At 44.4% G+C, this 18852-nt stretch overlaps 1 protein-coding gene across 1 annotated transcript in view; it reads left to right on the forward strand.

Annotated features, from left to right (window-relative positions):
• The window catches only part of SNAPC1 (small nuclear RNA activating complex polypeptide 1), a 438004-nt gene that overhangs the window by 52245 nt on the left and 366907 nt on the right, over window positions 1-18852 (forward strand). The window lies entirely within an intron of this gene.

Consider the following 18852-nt stretch of genomic DNA (forward strand, 5'->3'; position numbering starts at 1 on the left):
TTAAACAGATAATCTGAGAAAATGTCGGAAGCAACAAATACCGAATGCGCGTTTATTGTGCTTTCGGCAGTTTAAACCAAAAAAAAAATACAGAATCAGATTTTACCGAATGAGGGGAGCAGGGGATGCTGGGTTGTCCCCACGCCCCCCCCCCCATGCTCTCCATGTTCGGTAAAGTGATACTCTTTGGTTGCCATGCCCCCCCCCCCCCCCACCCCCTGCTTAGATTACATGGATTGCGGGGGACAAAGTTCAGAAAAAAAATTGACCCTGCAGTGACAGTTCCGTCCCACGTTGGGAATTGGGAACTGATGTCGAGGGAGGGCCTGGGGGGGTGAGGGAGTGTCGAGGCAAGGCACGGGAAAGAAGTGTGCCACTAAGATGTAAGTAGGCGTGTAAAGGGGTAGCAGGTATGGGGAGGCAGACAAAGTGATCAATGTCATCACTGCGCAATTTTCGTATTAGTTTTCATCTGATTTTTGTAATCGCATACATCCCTAAAACAAAAGCAACCATTTGTTACTGTCATAAATATGGCAACTCACATTTCAAACAATGTTTTAATGTTAAGCATCAGATATGCAACCACTCTTAGCCAAAAGAAAGATTTAAATGGCTCCAGATGTTACAGAAAAAACAAAGTTTCTATCTTTTTTTTAAAACTAATTTTGGTAGAACTTTTTGTGGCAAAAGAAAAGCCACTGACTGAACACCGGTCCCGTTCTATATTTGGTACGACAGTGCCAGAGTTTTCTTGGGTACCAGCATTTTCTTAATTTGGGGTCCTTTTGTCAGGCCTGAGCTGGTTTTTAGATAATGCATAGGTAGGCTTTCTCCATCCACATATGGAGCTGTTTGGTGGATGCCAGGGCTAGCCTCCTGTGCGTTTTCCTTTTTTGTTGGGAGCGTTTGGCATCCTGTGTATTTTTTTTTTTATTTTTTTTTTTTATTGTAAAACTTCAACTTGATATATTATATCATGCTTTTGTTACATTTCAAAGAAAAGAAAAAAAAGCTGAGTGCTCTTTCCTTTTCATCTTTTCCTTTTAACAGTTCAGGCTGGACTGTTGGGAGACATAGTCTCATAAAGCACCATCAAGTATGATTACGTGACTTTCAATTAATTACGACATTCAGATAGGAACTGACTTTAAAACTTCGTCAAAAAAATGTATTAGGTTACAGGACAGCTTGATATTATGCCCTGCCACAGCATAGTCCCACCAATCATCTGACTCATTGGATAGTGGTTTGAATTCCTTTAAATGCACTTCACAGAATTTTGTCAGCATGGGGCATACGGCTGCTAGATGTTTTAGAGACTCGACTGCTGTTGTTTTACAGAATCGGCATTTGTTGTTGACTGTTTCTTTGTTCTTGCGCATCCAAAGCATCTCGTTGGTGTTTAGAGCATTCAGTCGTAGCCTTAAAAATTGTGCCCTATGATGACGCAAAGGGCAGTTCGTGAGAAACTTTGGTTGACAGTGTAATTTAACCATACTTCTGGAAGAAGACAGAGTAGATTTAAGAGCTGAGCGACTGTTGTACGTTGTAATCCAGTCCCATGTTGCTAGCTTCTTTTTAGCATGTTGTGGGCGCAGGATTAGCTCTTCTTCGGATATGCCTGCTTCAACCATTATCAGATTTAGTTTAAGCTTCCACGCATGAATCAGCGCATTGTCAATCGATTCTTTACTCAGCTTGAAGATGTTGTATGCCGGTATAGAGGAACCAAGTTGTATCTTACGCAAGGCAGATAAAGATTTCCAGACGATTGTCATATAAATTGAATTCAAAGCTAACTCATATCTCAATGCTGACATTGAGATGTAATTCGGAAGATTCAAAACATGTCTCCAAAAGTTTCCTTCCAGACGGCTCCAGACATTGTGGTCGATATTCAAGGCAGCTTCTCCGCCAAAGGTGATTGTTGGGATTACTTTTTGGAGATAGAACATTATAACGGGGGTGATGGAAAATTTCCCGTAATCAGTGTTGATTTTGACCGCTTGAAGACTCAAGATCTTTGTTTTAGCCATCAAGTCGCCAATCCAGGCAGCTTCACAAATCGGGTCGTTGACCATTGCACCTAGATAGCGGATTGACTTGACGACATCTAGTGCTTTTTTCTCTGTGTGCCATCGGAAAGATTTGTCTTTCCTTGACATAGATCGACCAATGCACATGATTTTTGTTTTCTCTGCATTTAGACACAACTCATTGGCAGATAGAAACTCTTGCAGACGAGAGAGAAGATGTTGGAGGCCAATTTGTGTCTGGTCGACCAGCACGATGTTGTCAGCGTAGACCAGGTGATTTACGGTGTGACCGTTAAGCTTGGGAGGAAAGCAATGGACAGACTTGAGCCACTCTGGTAGGTCAGCTATGAAGAGTTTGAAGAGATCTGCTCCGAGTGGACAGCCTTGTTTGACGCCTTTAAACGTCCTTATTGGATCTGTGAGGTCGCCTTGTAAGTTGACTCTGATTTGAATCGAAGTGTTAGAATGCAGGGCAATGATGGGATCTAACAGATGATCAGGGCACTCCCACAAGTGTAATTTTGCCCATAGTTTTGTCCGGTTGATGGCGTCAAAGGCTTGTCGAAGGTCGACTAATGCAAAGAAGATTTTTTTTTTCGCCTCCAGTGCTGACAATTTTAAGAGTGACAAAATTGTAAGATTCACATCGGTTCCCACGTTTTTGGTGAAGCCTGTTTGTCGAGAGTCAAGTTTTCCAGTTGAGAGAGCCCAATTTACTGTTGGCGCAAGAAAGATCCAAAAATCTTGCCAATTGTGTCGAAGGGCGATCGGGCGATAGTTCGCACGATCTGCCCGACAGCCCTTCTTGTATATGGGAACCACAATTGCCTTGGACCAGGAAGAGGGAAGCATCTTGCTAATTGCGATCTGAGAGAATAACTTGTGAATGAATTTGGCCCAGTGTATTCTATGCTTTTTAAGCATAAGATTTGATATTTGATCGGGGCCGGCAGCTCTTGAGTTTTCAGCTTAGAGATTGCAAATTCAATCTCTTCACACGACGGTGTAATGTCCCAACTGGAATTTGACATAGAGGACGGCAGGAAAACTTCGAATGCAGGATTTTCGTATGTTAGAGTGAAATATTCTCGCCATTTGTCGCTTGAGATTTCATTTGAGACTGTTGGAGTAGCTTTCGAGCGACCTTTATTTAAAATGGCCCAGATTTCACGTGTATTTTTCTGTACCAGAAGTTTTAGCATTGTTTCTGCTCGTCCTTGATCAATGATGATTAGATGTGATCTTAGCCAATTTCTGTATAATTGCCGCCGCTTCTTCACTTCCAAAGCTCTGCAATTCGGGTCACAAAGCTCTCTTTTGATTTGCCTAAGGTCTTTCCTTAATAGTTTTTTTGCCTCTGCTACTTCAGAGCTATATAGGTGTTTTGGCATTGACCCAAAGACTCTTGAATTGAGAGTTGTCTGAGTTTGGTCTATCAGCAGCGGCGTGTACTCTACTGTCTGGAGTACATTTATACTGTCTTAGATGGGCAATAGTAGAACCATTTGTTCTCAGACGATTTCCTGCAGCATTTGTTTGTAGTAGGTACGAGTATTTCTCTGGCATGCCACAATGCTCTTCGCGCCAAACGAGTCGCAACATGTCGTGATCACTAGATGACATCGGCTGCACATTTAGAGAAATGGATTTTTCAAAAAAGTCAGTCGAGGCCCAAATATAATCAAGTGCGTTTGTCCGAGTCATGCTGTGCCACGTCGGATTAGCAGGAGAGTCGCCTTGAATTGTTCCATTTAGCATATGACAGTTGCGATCCAAGAGATCTTTAGCCCAAAGTTGGCCTCTCGGAATGACCTCGGGATCAGACAGCCGAACATTTGATTTGGTAAGTAGATCAAACTTAAACCAACTGCAATTTAGGTCTCCACAGATGAGTACGGAGACATTTTCATATTCTAGAAAAGTATGGTCAATTTCATTTAATACTGACTGGATGAAGGAGATGAGATCATAGCGGGATTCCAGTATCCATTTATTATCAAGAGATTAGAAACCGTGGCTCTCAGTGAATCAGAGTGCTTTGCACGAATGGATTTGGGTTCGTGGAAGCCACCAACGTCCGCCAATTCCAGATTTTCAAGAGTTATTAGACCTGCAAAAGGCCGGCCTTTAGGGTTCTTTCCAGCTGGATTTATCAATATGGAAAAACCATCACGTGTAGGAGGATCTCGTAGCCACGTTTCTTGTAAACCTATAATTAATAAGTTCTCCAAAGATTCATGGAATGTGTTAAATAAATGCGTGAATCCTCTTGTATTCCATGACAGTAGAATTAGCTCTTGTTGTTTGGCTTGTGGTCATTGTTATTTGCGTGGTCCATTTGGAAATCTTTTCACGTTGTTAGCTCTTCTTTCAAATGACTGATGTGTCGCAGCATCTAAGATGTCAGGAGATGAAGCTAAGGACTGACGCAGGGCTGCTCGCTTGGCGGCTCTGAGGCTTGCTTCATGGTCAAGATTTGTTTTAGAAGATGAAATAGATCTCGAGGCAAGTGGCTCAAGAGTAAGATCAAAGCCATAGAACAAGAGATCTTCGTTTGCTTGAAGTAGCATATTTTTTACAGCCGCAGAAGAAATGTGAAGAAGAACCTGATCAGAGGACGTTTCAGAGACATATTCCACAATTTTAATGTCATCTGATGAGATCGCTCACAATGGTGGAATACAAGCAAGCAATTTTAAAATATTTCCTCTGTTTAACTTGACTTCATTGCCATCTGAGTGAATGTTTTGGAGACGGAGTTTCCACTTGTATGTTTGAGTCTCGGAATTTCCGGGTCCAGAGGCTCGCTGAGCTGGAGGTAAACGCGATTTTAGCTGATTCGACGTTTGTTTAGGATTTAACCTCGAGCTTAGCGCTTGCTGAGGAACTCTTTTTGTCACAGAGGAATGTTGACTGTCAATTGGTCTTGCCTGCGGTATCCTCAAAGATTTATTTGCCTCTTGGATTCTCCTCAGTGGGGACCCAGTTGGTCTGACGGCTTGGTCTTCAATAGAGACAATGGTGGAATTCTCAGGATCGGCTGAGTAAGTTGATAAATTGCATAGGTCAACTGAAGAGTCTGAAGTGCCATGTTCAGAGGAAGAAGCGCTAGATGCTAAGCGCCGGCATTTTGCCGAAGTCTTTGGAAAGCTCAGTATAGCACCTGTCGAACTTAATGGAACGTTGCTGGCAGTGCTCTTAGCGGTAGTTGTGTGGGGTGGTCGAGTGAACAGGCTTGTCTTCTTCGGAGTTATGTTTCTTATGAATTTTTTAACCTTTTGTTATATTTGTTTCGGTGGAATGCTTTTTTTTTTAAATTCCTGCGCTTGTTTCACAGATGTCTTTTTCAGTTTACTTTCGATGATTGTAGTGATTGTTTTTGCCGGACCTTTGAAAATGTTAAATGAATTTACTGACGTAGAGGTTTGAACTGATGCGGTTCCTTTTGATCGGAGTCGCATTTAATGCAAGACTACTCGCCTGAGGTGCTGAACCTTGTATGATCTGATTTGGATCTTGAACATCTTGAGTGGGAGCCAACAGGCTCGATGGTAGACCAGACTGTGAAGATTCATTAGGAGCTGTCGCAGATGCAATTATGGGTAGAGATTGAAGAGTTCCAGGAGATATGTCTCGTGTCATCGAGGCTCCTCGTTCGTGGTTGGTTGTGTTTTTTTCGCATCCATTTCACAGAGTCTAAGAGGCCTTCCATTAAAGCATCGTTTTGACAATGGTGCTGTGCGGCTAGATCGCTCAGCTTGTCCTGCCATCTCACTGCATTTTCGGCGTTAGTTGTGATTTGATCTTGTAGAAAGCACGAAAAGTGTTCTAATTTGTCGATTTTAGTCATTAGATTAGATATAGCAGCACCTTGATCACTTATTGTTCCAATCAGTGACTCAAAGATTTTTGTAAATGGTGCTAAGGCAACGGCCGAGGCGGCCAACACGTTGTTATGAATCTGCGAAAGTGCTTCAGATGAAATACCAAGCGATTGTGGTTCAAAATCATGAAGCGACGAGGAGCAAGTCGAATTGTCCAGATTGTAGTGCGGGTTAAATGTGGAACATTTTTTTGCAAAATTCATTGGATGAACCTCGTCGCCTAACTGAGACTGCGTAGGATGAGGAGTACTCGCATTCAGCATTGGATTTTCATGCAAAGGGGGTATGGTGGAGATGCATTTTCCCTTGAGCTCAGCGACTCTTTGCAGGCGACTAGCACGAGCAATCGCACTCCGATCAAGATGGATAGGAAGTGGATTGGATTTTGGTGCTAAGAGTTGAGGAGTACTTACAGGATTGGGATCAATAGACTGATCGTTTGTTTTTGACGTAGAAGGTCGCCTAACATCAGGTGCTTGGCAAGCTAAAGCACTGTCGTTCTCAGATTCAGTACATTCAAGTGCGACTCCTAGAGCAGCTCGACCTGCTGGTTTTAATATGGTGAAGTCGATTAGAGAGCCAATTGGATTGGTTATAAGTGGAGGACATGGAGTATTGACAGAAGGCCTCAGTACATTTTTGGCGTTGACCGAGCCAGTCTGTAAACCACATGGCTTAGCCGAGGAGCGGCTAGAGATTTTCTCCTGTAGCAAGGTGCATTTGGCAGTAACTTGAGAAGTCAACGCCTTAGTAGGCATAAATTGTGGTTTAATATTCAGAGCTTGTTTAGGACTCAAGTTATTCATCGGGAGACTTTCCACTCCTAAGTTTGATATTTTTAGCAATTCTTCGTCAGTCACGAAGTGTGATGGAAAGCCTTTTTCTTTCCCAAAATCAACAGCATTTGTAGAATTACTGTTCTTGAAGGGCACGTGAGCCGACAAGACCGATTTCATCGGTCGCGTTGTGGCAGACGCTCTCTCGTCGGACAGAGGCACCGGAGTGGCGGCTGAGGCACTGGGTAGGTTCGGCCGATCCACAATGGCTGCTTGGAGTGCTAATGAATCGGTTTCACTGGCAAGCGTGCTTACAGAAAGTTCACCATTGGAAGCTGGATTACATTCAAGATTGGTGGCACGGGTGTCTGATAAACACTGATTGTCTGACTGGAGTGCTGGAGCTTCCGATGAAACACTGGGCTGCACCAATGCATTTAAGTCATCATCTGGGGCACATCGCTCGTCGAAAGACGATGATGGTGGGGGTGTTAGAGATTTGGTACCCCCTGTTGTTATTGGGCTTTTTAGTGTTAATGAGTTGTTTGCAGCCATAAGCGCGCGGCCAGTTGTTTTGCTTACCTTAGCCCCAGCAACAGCTTTCATCCTGGACCAAGGGTTAGTCGAGCGCCGTTGCTGTGATGATTTTTTCCGGGTTTGTGGGCCGTCTACTAGTAAGGTCATTGTTTATGTCGCCGCGGCGAAGAGGAACACAGATGTTGAAAACGATGGAGCGTGCTGGAGTTCTGCTCCCTCACCCTCAATTTTTTAGTGCAATTTGGTTAGCACAGCTCCTCAAGAGGGCCTTGTAGTCGGCAAACGGCAGAAAAGCAGCAAACAGCCAAACAGCAGGAGTCGCAGCAGTCGCCCTTTACGCAGCCGGGCTTCACGACGCAAGGGTTGCTGGGCTCCTGTTTTAGGTCCTCCCTTCCTGGAATGGGCAGAGCAGAAAAGAAAATAAAAATAAAAAAATGGGCAGGGCTTCAACCCGCGTTGCACCGTTGCAGCGGTTCGCTCACTCGCTCACAGCCGACCTCACACAAAGCAAGGGGCGCGTGGGGAAACACGCTGTGGTAAGTTTAAAAGTTGAATATAGGAAAGGATGGCCCTTCAGCAGCACAGCCAAACAGCAGGAGTCACAGCACTCGCCCTTTACGCGGCCGGGCTTCACCTTTTTGTGGCAAAAGAAAAGCCACTGACTGAACACCGGTCCCGTTCTATATTTGGTGGGACAGTGCCAGAGTTTTCTTGGGTACCAGACTTTTCTTAATTTGGGGTCCTTTTGTCAGGCCTGAGCTGGTTCTTGGATAATGCATAGGTAGGCTTTCTCCATCCACATATGGAGCTGTTTGGTGGATGCCAGGGCTAGCCTCCTGTGCATTTTCCTTTTTTTGTTGGGAGCGTTTGGCATCCTGTGTATTTTACCAAATTTCATTACTCAGGGAAAATCAATTGAAGTTAAGTGCTAAAATATAGGAGAAAGCTTGTAAACTAATTACAATTATATAAGCTTAGCTGGATAAGGAAAACTGTTGCACACCATTCGGTATAGCTGTTCTCATACCAACATCTGCCTCATACTCCACATCACTCTAACTAAACACTGTTGGTTACACACCCTCCAGCCAGGCGTTCTCCTCTGGCCTAACACAGCCAGAACCGGTCAGGATAAAACCTGCTAGAACGAACACATACGCTTCATCTCTCAACCACCACACCTACCGCTATGAAGCAGCTATTACACGAATGCCACACCAGCTGCACACATATCCGGTGCTCACACGCACCTTTGACTCCCTCTACTCTCTCTACTGACTTGAACTTCGGTTCCCGAGGGCGTTCAACCTACCAGCGCCTTGAGACCATAGAACTGGTACATAAGGCGCTATATAAATGCAAAGTAACATAACATAACATGGAACAAAAGTACTACTTCTTTTTCCACACACATATTCTTATAAAATAGTACACAAAATGCTCAGCAGATCAAACCTGTTTCAGTATGCTTGTTATTACTAATGTTTTTCTCTTCGCCAAATGCACTTAGAAAGGCTGCCAGTGCTAATCTAGGTTTACTTTCCGATTGTGGTTTTTAAATATTTTTTTTTTTTTTTTTTTTTTTTAGAACCGTTTATTTGGGTTTTTACAACAAACATCATACAAAGGCATTCAGCAGAAAGTTACAGCAGTATTGACAATAGGAGGCAGCAGGGTCATAGGGGTACATCCGAGCGACAAAAACGGGTGGCAGTTCCGGTTATATCATGCGTCCATGGGTGAGGAGAGAGGAGAGGAGGGGAGGGTGTGCGAGGGAGGCTGAGTGTGTGTGTGTGGGGGGGGGGGGAGGAGTGGGTATATATCGGAACACTTCTAGCCATTTTCCCCATATCTTTTCAAATTTTTGGGGGCAGCCTCTCACATTGTAGATGCGGTGTTCCATGGATGCGCATCTGCTCACCTCGTTGATCCAGCGGTTCAAGCATATTGAGTCTGTCGAGCCCCAAGTTGCAGCGATCAGCCGTTTCCCTGCTCCCAGTGCCACCGCTAGGAACGACTTTTCATATTTGGTAAGGTCGATCGACCTCCCAGATTCCCAGGAGTGTCATTTTGGGAATCGGTGATCCTATCGTGTTGGAAATCGTATTGATGCACTCTCACCAGAAGGCCTGTAGCACATCGCAGTCAGAGATCATATGGAAAAAGGTGCCCTTCTCTCGTTTACATCGGAGACAGGTCTCCTCTCCGTCCCCCTCCTCCCCCCTCATTTGGCAAGGGCTGTGCGAGGGTAATAGGAGCAGTGGAGTATTCTGAGTTGTATCAGTCTTAGGTTAGCTTCGATACCTATCTCTCAGGCGAACATCAATGAGTCTACCCAGTCTCCCGGTTCCAGTTCACCCAGATCCCTTTCCCATCTCTCTTTCAACTTAGTAAGTTCCTTAGTTCCGAAAGGGCTTGGTGAAGCGTGGAGGTGACTTGGGAGGGGAAGCGTTGCGGGAGAATGTTGGTCTCCAGGGGGGAGCAAGGAGGTATAGTGGTTGTCTGGGAACTGGGTGCGTATTGCATGAGCAAACTGCATGTCGAAACCAGTCCATAGGTATCAGACCACATTTGTCATTCAAGATTTCGAATTCTAGTAGGCGTATCTCTTGTGTGCCATGTGGTTATCCCTCGCTTTTCCCTGCTCTCGAAACAGCCCATTCTCCGTATTTCTGGGAGGTGTGTGTTGTACCCTATGGGTTGGGCTAGTGTTGGTTTTGCCCCCCAGCCAATATGTTTGTGTGCTTCTCTCCAAGCATAGCAGATATGAAGTGATATTCTTGCCATCTTTGATACTTGATTGTTATCGGCGTAAAGGGCCTGGAGGGGTGGTGCAGGGTGCATAGTCTCAATGCAGATATGTGGTAGTGTGGCTTCGGCATGCATCCATTCGTTTACCACCCCTGTCTGTGTTGCTAAATAGTATGTGCGTATAGATGGTAGCCCAATGCCTCCCTCCCATACTGAGCATTGGAGTGTTGAGAGCGATTCTCGGTTGTTCCCCTCCCCCAAAGCAGTGTTCGTAGGTTTGTCTATAAGTGCAAGGGTTTTGTGGGGGATGGGGAGTGGAGCATTTTGTAGGATGTATAGGAGTCTTGGGAGTGTCATTTTAAACAGGGCTGCCCTGCCCATTAGTGATAGCGGGAGCGATTGCCAGTGGGAGATGTCCTTGTTTAATCTGTCTAGTACCGGTTGTGAATTTAGCTGGAAGAAGCTATCTAGGGTTGGGCCGATGCGTATGCCGAGGTATGTGAACTATCGAATGGAGACGTGGTAGGGGCAAGTCTCGGGGATCGCGGTGTCTCCTCCCTGAATCGGGAAGTAAATGGTTTTCTGATCGTTTACCTTCAGGCGGGCAAAGTCTTGGTATTTCTTGAGGGTGTGGCACACAATCGGACAGGAGGTCAGAGGGTTATTAAGATATATGAGGAGGTCGTCTGCATATAACGAGAGCCGGTCTTCTCCTCCCCCTGGCCAGGCAAATCCAGACCAGTTTTTATCAGTTCGGAGTTTGATTGCCAGTGGCTCGATAGCTAGCAGGAATAGGAGTGGGGGGGGGGGGAAGGGGCAGCCTTGCCTGGTTCTGTGGCCCAATGGAAACAGTCTGGAAGTCTTGCCGTTCACTCTGTTAGCTCTGGGGATGCGTAGAGGAGTTTAACCCAGGAGATGAAGTCTCGGCCAAAGTTCATCCGGGCCATGATATCCCACAGGGCCTCACACCCGACCGAGTCCAATGCCTTTTCAAAGTCGACCGCTAGCAGGGTAGTGGGCATGGTATCTCTGGGGCCCTGTCGAGAGCGAGTCGGACTCTGCGTAGATTCATGCGGGTGGACTTGTTCAGCATGAACCCACACTGATCTGGGTGGACGAGGGACTCGATCACTTTGAGCAGTCATTTAGCCAGTACCCGGGCAAGGACTTGGCCTCTCCGTTGATCAGCGAGATGGGTCGATAAGAGCGCACAGTCTTCTGGAGGTTTCCCGGCTTTAGCTATGACCACTATGCACGCTCTCCTGAGGTCAAGGGGGAGTGCGCCCAGCTCTTTGCTCCGGAGAAACATGCAGTGCATGTCTCCTGTTAGTGTGTTGCTGAGGCGTTTCCAAGTCTCCACTGGGAAACAATTAGGCCCCGGGGTCTTTTCGGTTTGAAGCTGTGCAAGCACCCCCCCACCCCCCATCCAACTGGAAGCACCTGTCGCCCAAACATTAAAACCTCAACAATGAACTTCTTCGGGATAACCCAGACTGAAGCATATAGATTTACCACATGGGGGGGCGGCGGGCGCAACGTCGGACCCCTGGGGGGGTTATGTTGCAGCCAGGTCATTGCGGTGTGGGGGTTTCATCCGTTCTCTGTGGTGCTCTCGTCGGGGTGCAGTGACACTTAGGCTTCCGGGCCAGCGGGGGTTGAGTAGGGTAGGGGCTGTTTGGACCTGGGCTTCTGTCCAGGTGGTCTAAGGGGGGTTGGGGGGGAGAATGTCGGGTGCCAGGTCCATTAAGGATTTGTGTTTCAAGCCATTCCCATGCCTCTTTGGGGGGTGTAGAACAGGTGGGTAGCACCCTCCTGATGGACTTTAAAGGAATGGTTCGGTCAGAAAATATTATTGTCCGTATGGGTCAGCCATGTGCTTTTAACCATAATTCGATCGTACAAACATTTCCTATGCACATTACCCGAGTTTTCGTCTCTTGAACACAAGCGAAATCAGGCAGCAGGGCGCGGCCATCTTGTGATAATCTTATCACTTGCCGCATCGCCCTGGGTGACCTGTGTTTGCGGCACTAAATCATATCCCAAGCCCCTGAGCCTGACATCACCAAATCATTTATATTCTCTGCCTCTCTGTGACGTTGCTGGGCTGCGTAGCCAAACGCACCCAGTAGTCACCTACGCGACTAGACGCGGAACCCGGAAAACACACATTGTCTCACAGCACAGCGCGTCACAATTAGGAATATGAAACTGTACTTTAAAAGGAAACGGCAAGACTGTACAATTGGTAAAGTACATTTATTTCACATTAAATGTTTCGATAACATTCGGCGTCTGACATAATCAAAGAAAATTAAATTTATTTTCTTTGTGCTCGTTCCATAAATCCGCAAATGTTTATCGGGTGTCAGGCGCAGTTTTGGGTACACAGGGTGTTCGTTTTGTCTAAATGAAGCACTTCGGTCGCTCGGTGAATTGAAAGGCTGGTGCATCAACTTGGCACTAGACCACCGTAAAGGTTGTTATGTTGCTCCTAATCACCGGTACCGCGTACAGACATATTGGACCTTGTCTGTCGTCCCAAAATACGGCTAAGTAGATCCAGTGATTGACATGTAGCTGCAGCTGGCGGTTGAAGAAGCCATCGGTCGGGGTCTGGAATAGATGACAATCGCAGAACAGCACGATGTACCTGTGTCTCAGTAGCCGATCTTTATTACAATTAATCATTTTCTTTATTAGCGCAGAGGTGATGCAATGTGAACCGAGAGAATACAACGTGGAATATCAAAGTACTCTGCTATTTGCTTCCGAGGCTAGTGCAATCGAGAATGTTGAGCTCTAAACGTAATGCGTAAACTGGTGCAAGAATTCGAGGTGCAAAAACAATGTAATCATTTATTAGCGTAGAGCCAGGGAGAAACGAGTGGTGGTCTATATGCGTCTCGATGCTGGCCTGCACATGTGCCCGCTAGATAGCCCAGCACACAAAGGTTGTACTAGCACTTCATTGCAATATGCCACACAGAACGAACAATTACAAAGTGACCCAGCAATAACGGTCAGCTATTCGTATTTGGACTAGTTCTGGTATGAAATAGTCTAAAGAGAAACTTACATTATATTCGGCATTTCCATTCTCTTGGTGCTTTGCAGACCGTAATGCAGACTCCTCCGTTCGTGTCAATGATTTCTCATAAACTGAACTTATATGTAACTAGGTGCAGTTTCGGAATGGGCAACCTTCTCATATCATACGTTATTACACCCCCTGCCCCTTCAATTCAATCCCTTTCGGAATGGTCCCTGCCTCTCAAGGTAAAAAAAACAATAGAACCGTATACTGTGCGCAGGACGCGTGGGCCTCCTAGCTCCCAAGCAAAAATTCAAAGCTAGTGTCCTTCACTCAAAATGAACATACTTTGTTACTTTGCAACATCCCATGTCAACTCATCCATGAGAACATGAAATTTGAAGCACGGGCACATGGAATTTGGGGCTGTCGCTGCTCGTTTTTCGTGGTGCTGCTGAGCTGTAGGGAAAAAAAATTGCCAACGGCAGAATGCCCCCTATTCCGAAATTATAGTCGCTGTAACACATAAAATTAGTCAAAATGTGTCTAGTGATAGGCCCACCTCTGCTTATCTCATGGCCTCCTACCCCATGGCATGTTTTCACAGTCAGTACTTCTTGCGTACCTAGAATGTTTTGTGGGCTAGGTCTAATCCCTTTTGTATGACGAGCAGATATTCAGCTTTTCGCAGAACTTTATTGCAAGTCAACTGCCAAAACCCAAATATTCTTACATGCTGTTACCCATTGGTCATTAACCCGAAAAATGAAGGTCCCACAGTATCTCGACTAAACTGTGAAATGTGAAAGCAATCGTAATAATTGTAATATATTTTTAAGAAAAGGACTGAGAGGATAGATTTCAAAAGAGAAATTGCATACTTTATTTGTACAGTTTCTATAAACCTTTTTTGCAAAAATAAAAACAGACCGTAATCATTTCAACCCGAGATTTGAACGATTTAACAAGCTCTGCTTTGGGTGGACATGGCATGCTGGCAATGTGTTGTGGCAATGTATGTTTGCTCTGAACAGATTTGTGCGCGATTCCATGAGTATGCATCTGAACGACATTACCAATAAGATCTTTCACAAAATCGAATTCCATTTTCTCATATACTGGTTTGACAACCCATTTTTTTGCTTCTTTTCATAAAGGCCATAGTGTAGCGAAGCATCCCTAAATTTCCTGCAGTCCTAGATTGTTCCCGGCCTACATTCTCGTTATGCGCCAATACCGCAAGTAAAGTCCTACATTTCGTCCCTTGGATGCCAAAATGCAATCTCTTTGGCCTCTACTTTAGGCACATCTTGTGGAACATCTCCAAATCTCCTGTGTGACAGAATTCTGTGAGTCCCTTAAGATCTTTTGATAGAGTTTTATCAAACACAATCTTCTCAAGGGTTTTGTGTGGAGGTGAAGATGGGATCAACCACTTATTCTTCCATGCCTGCTCTGGGGACAAAGGGCCATGTTCACATTGGTGGAAATGTTGGTTTTCTGTCCAGTGGTGAACGTTGGAACAGTGGTGCATTAGTGACTGCCATTTTTCCAGTAGAATTTCCACAGACCATCACATGTTTTGGAGCTCCACCAAAATGGTTGCTGAACCATTGCGAAATACCTTCCAAACCTTTTTTTTTTTCCCCTGCAGCCGAGGTTTTTTTATTGATTGATTTGGCAACATGCCATACATCAAATTGATGTTTAATATTTGGATACTGCTCTCTGATTGTCTTGGCTATTGAAACGTGTCTGTTCGTGGCTATGAGGTCGATTTGCATTCCCCTCAATTGTAGATCTTCCAGTGATTTTACAAAACCAAGTTTCTCCATGGCCACCGAGCATTTACATTGGGACACCTGCACGACCACCAAACTCACAATTTTCTTACTTTCCATGTCCTGAAGATGGTAGGTGCAGTAGCAGAACATATGGGGCTGTCACACTCTCCATCGCCGGCTAGCCTGAACCGTTTGTCGGGGAATGTACTTTGAATAGCCAATTGTTCAATTTTCCAAGCATCACTAATGGCAGGGGGTAGATAATCATGTTGGTATTTGTAGTATTGCCTTTTAGAAATTAAATGTAGTCCCACAAACTGAAAGAAACTGGATAACTTTGTGAAATTAGAGCCACTGAAAAGTAAAGCTGCTGCACACAGTAGATTGCCAGCTGGCAGTTTCCCCAGCATCGGTTGAGCGGACCATGAAAATGCTTTGTGACTTTTCACAGGTGGCATGTACTTTGAGGTAACTGCCTTGTGTTAGACGAATAAGGCTCACCAATGGCTTTCCACATACTTTCCTTCCCACGGAATGCACACATTTCAGCATCTTTATAATCTCCATCAAGCTGCTGTCGAATACTATGTATTTGGCCTCTTTTATTATACTGTCATCTGGCAACACTGTTGTTTCGGAGTGAACTTTTGTGGACATATCAGCCAAACCGGACATACTATAGTCGATATCTTTGTCTGTTTCGTCGGTCAATAGTGTTGAAGCTTCAGTTTCTGTCATTTCAACATCTGTTACTTGAGCATGGATAGGAGAAAACATCAATGTGGACTGTTTTTTGGGGGGCATTTTTTTGGCGGGTGTCGATTGTGTCAAGTGCTCATCTAGTAATGTTAAACTATCATCTATAAATTCAATTTCACCTTCCTCTGGCGGAGCAGGCACATTGTAGCAATGGTCCAAGAACACTTTGCTGGAATCGCCGGTCTTATTAAATTCATTTTCTGGCCATTGGACATAGGCATCGAGAGTGTGAACACGACGCGCCTCCGTGGTGATATCAGTTTGGCAAGCAGCATCTGTCATTTGTATCGCTGTCTGTGTTTGCATAGTCCGTACTCCATCGGGCAACTACAGGACAGATAGGAAAAGGGATGTTCAGTGTAAATCCAACATAGTGTTGTACAATTTTTACATTAAAAAAGCATATAATGAAGGCCTTAGCACAAAACTATTGGCAACAATATTAAGTGTTTATAACCTTATTTTTATTTCTTTTCTTTGAAACCTTCTTTACTCTAACATCGGCAAACTAGCGCACCGACTCAGATCTACGTTCCTCTGGTTCAATATACGGATCTTGTATACATCCCTACAAAAAATAGTATCCATTTAAAATAAGTCATTGGCATTACACACATAATTAGACCGACTTTTTCATTAGATGGTACTGTCAGTACGCATACCTCTGGCTCCGGATCAACTGTAAGGTCTGGTTCCGGAACAACTACAAGGGATAATGTAATTGTAGAGGACGCTGCAGCATCTCCCTGAAACACAGTGCTTGCATTAGTAAGGCCGAAAAGATTGGAAACTGAACACACAAATTGGAAAGACGACAAAGGTACATATCAATAGTAAAGTAGGAATGAAACATTGTGTAAAACAATTACACGATATGAAAACATGATCAGATTATCTCGTCCTATTGAGCTTTGAAGACCCATACCATTGGCACCGGATCGACTAAGAGGGATGTTGTAATTGTAGTGGACGCTTCACCATCTCCCTGAAACACAGCACTTGCATTAGTAAGGACGAAAAGATTGGAAATGGGACACACAATTTGGAAAGACGACAAAGGTACATATCAATAGTAAAGTAGGAATGAAACATTGTGTAAAGCAATGATACTTTGCGAAAATATGATCACATTATCTAGAATCCCATGCATAAAAACAGTCTGGAACAGAATAGCTAGGTACGATTACCTGATACACGCTCGAAGTGGTTGATGACTCCCGGCAAGACATGGATGTTGAATCTTGTTCCTTCATATTCGATGGATAGTCATGGAGTGGTAAAGGGAAAGTATTATGCGATTTAGAAATTCCACATTACAAAATGGCATGTAAGGAGACTGAATACGAGAAAATTACTTATTGCAATGCATAATATAGCATAGTTATCCGTCCCCAAAAATTATTTTTCTATGTGGGTTCTACAAAACAAGAACTGATGTTTAGCATAATAGTCATTATTTCAACAGCTACTCAATCACATAAATATGGAAAGTACTATAAGTGACATTTACACCAAAAATACAGGTGTAAAGCTAAATCCGGAAGCGTGACTCACCTGTGGCGGCATTTTCACGAATAAAGTTGGAATAGCGTTTGGGAGCAATTTCCGAGTTGTTCTCATTTGATTCCTCTTTGTGTACAAGGATGTGTTGTACATATCCGGGTCGAAGTGCAGGCTGAAGATGCGGTATCTATGACCCCTCTTGTCCTCAAGACTTGTTTGACTCTACTTTCAAGCTCTTCCGTTGGATATCCGCATCATTTGACCCATTCTCTTATTCGATCAACAGTCTTGGGAATACATGCATTGTAATGCCTTCGGATTTGTCATGGGTTTTCGAAGGGCAACCGAAAATAGAACATGCAGGCATTGTTGTAAATTCTGCAAAATCAAGGTCAACATTATTAGAAAATTATTTTGCATAAACATGTGAGAAAGAATGAATTGGACCATACATTGTTCATTGCACGCTTTCACCACAGCAAAACCAGTGCAGTGTGTGCAGCTGTATTATGGGATAAATTGCAGAAGCGATTCATTGATGTGTTGAAAATCAGAACATGTTACTTGTCCCTTGAATGTACTATCGTGCATGAAAAGGAAACATGCTCATTATAGACACGGTCCACGAAGGATGCAATACGATGCCAATTGACACTGATAAAAATTGATATATCGATAACAAAAGAAACTCAAGTCAATAGCAATGCACTACGGAGTTCGATACTTCGGAATAGATATACATTTACAAATTAAGGAGATATGATTAGGATACATGCCCTTACCTTGACCAACAAACAGTTGGATTCAGCAAGCAGAGTAATTAGTGGCAGGAGAACAGGGAGATGTTCACAGGTAGCACACTGACGAGTTCACTCGAAGCGGTCACAGAGTAGCACGTTCACGAGTTGACTTGCAGTGCTCAAAGATGTTCTCATGGTAAATATCCAGTGGTTTATAAAGAATAACAAAAAGGGGTGCGTTTGTGAATGAATGACGTGTATATGTTGTGGTATTATGTACATTGCAGGGGCACGGTCTGTTTCAGGGGAGTCTGCCTGGAGACACTGGGTCGGAGGAGGCCATGTGAACAATGACCCATGGGTGTAAGATACCTTTTGAAGTGTACATGTTGTTTGGCACCTTGGCCGTTCGCGCCTCTGACAGCACCCCATGGCAGCGCACATCCACTGGTTCAAACTGCCTTTGATAGTGGGGGGTGGGATGGATGGGCCGGGAGGCGTGCAGACAAGGCACCGGAACACTGCTGAATGGAGACGCACTTGATTCACTTAAAAACTGAAACAACCATTGATAAAAAATATGTTGTGTTTTATTTGGTTTCTTAATTTGATGGCACAAAAATACTAGACATTCTAAAGGTCTGGTTGCAGCTCAGCGAGGGAGAATCCCCTGTACTGACCGCTGTCACTGGGGAAAGGTTGTCTAATGGCGCCAACGGCACAGGCGGGTATTACTCGTCGAATGCGGTGTCCAAGCCTCCCATGAAGCCACCATGTGTACGAACGAAAGGCCACCAGCCGGTACCACCTATGAAAGAGAAAGATACAATCTGTTTTTAAATGACCAAGATAAGTGTATTAAACCATAGTTGTCAATGACAATTCTTGTATGCAATGGCATTTTTGCCAGGACAAATGCTAACTAGACACTGCACAATATTGAATGACTTTTATGCGACTATTAATGGAGAATTGCAAGACTAAACGGATATGACAATTCTATCTGGAAGTTATGAGAATATAGGGGACAACCGTGAAATAGTAG

The sequence above is a fragment of the Ambystoma mexicanum genome, chromosome 14 (genome assembly GCF_040938575.1).
Source record: "Ambystoma mexicanum isolate Mex_15411 chromosome 14, UKY_AmexF1_1, whole genome shotgun sequence".
NCBI classification, from domain to species: domain Eukaryota; kingdom Metazoa; phylum Chordata; class Amphibia; order Caudata; family Ambystomatidae; genus Ambystoma; species Ambystoma mexicanum.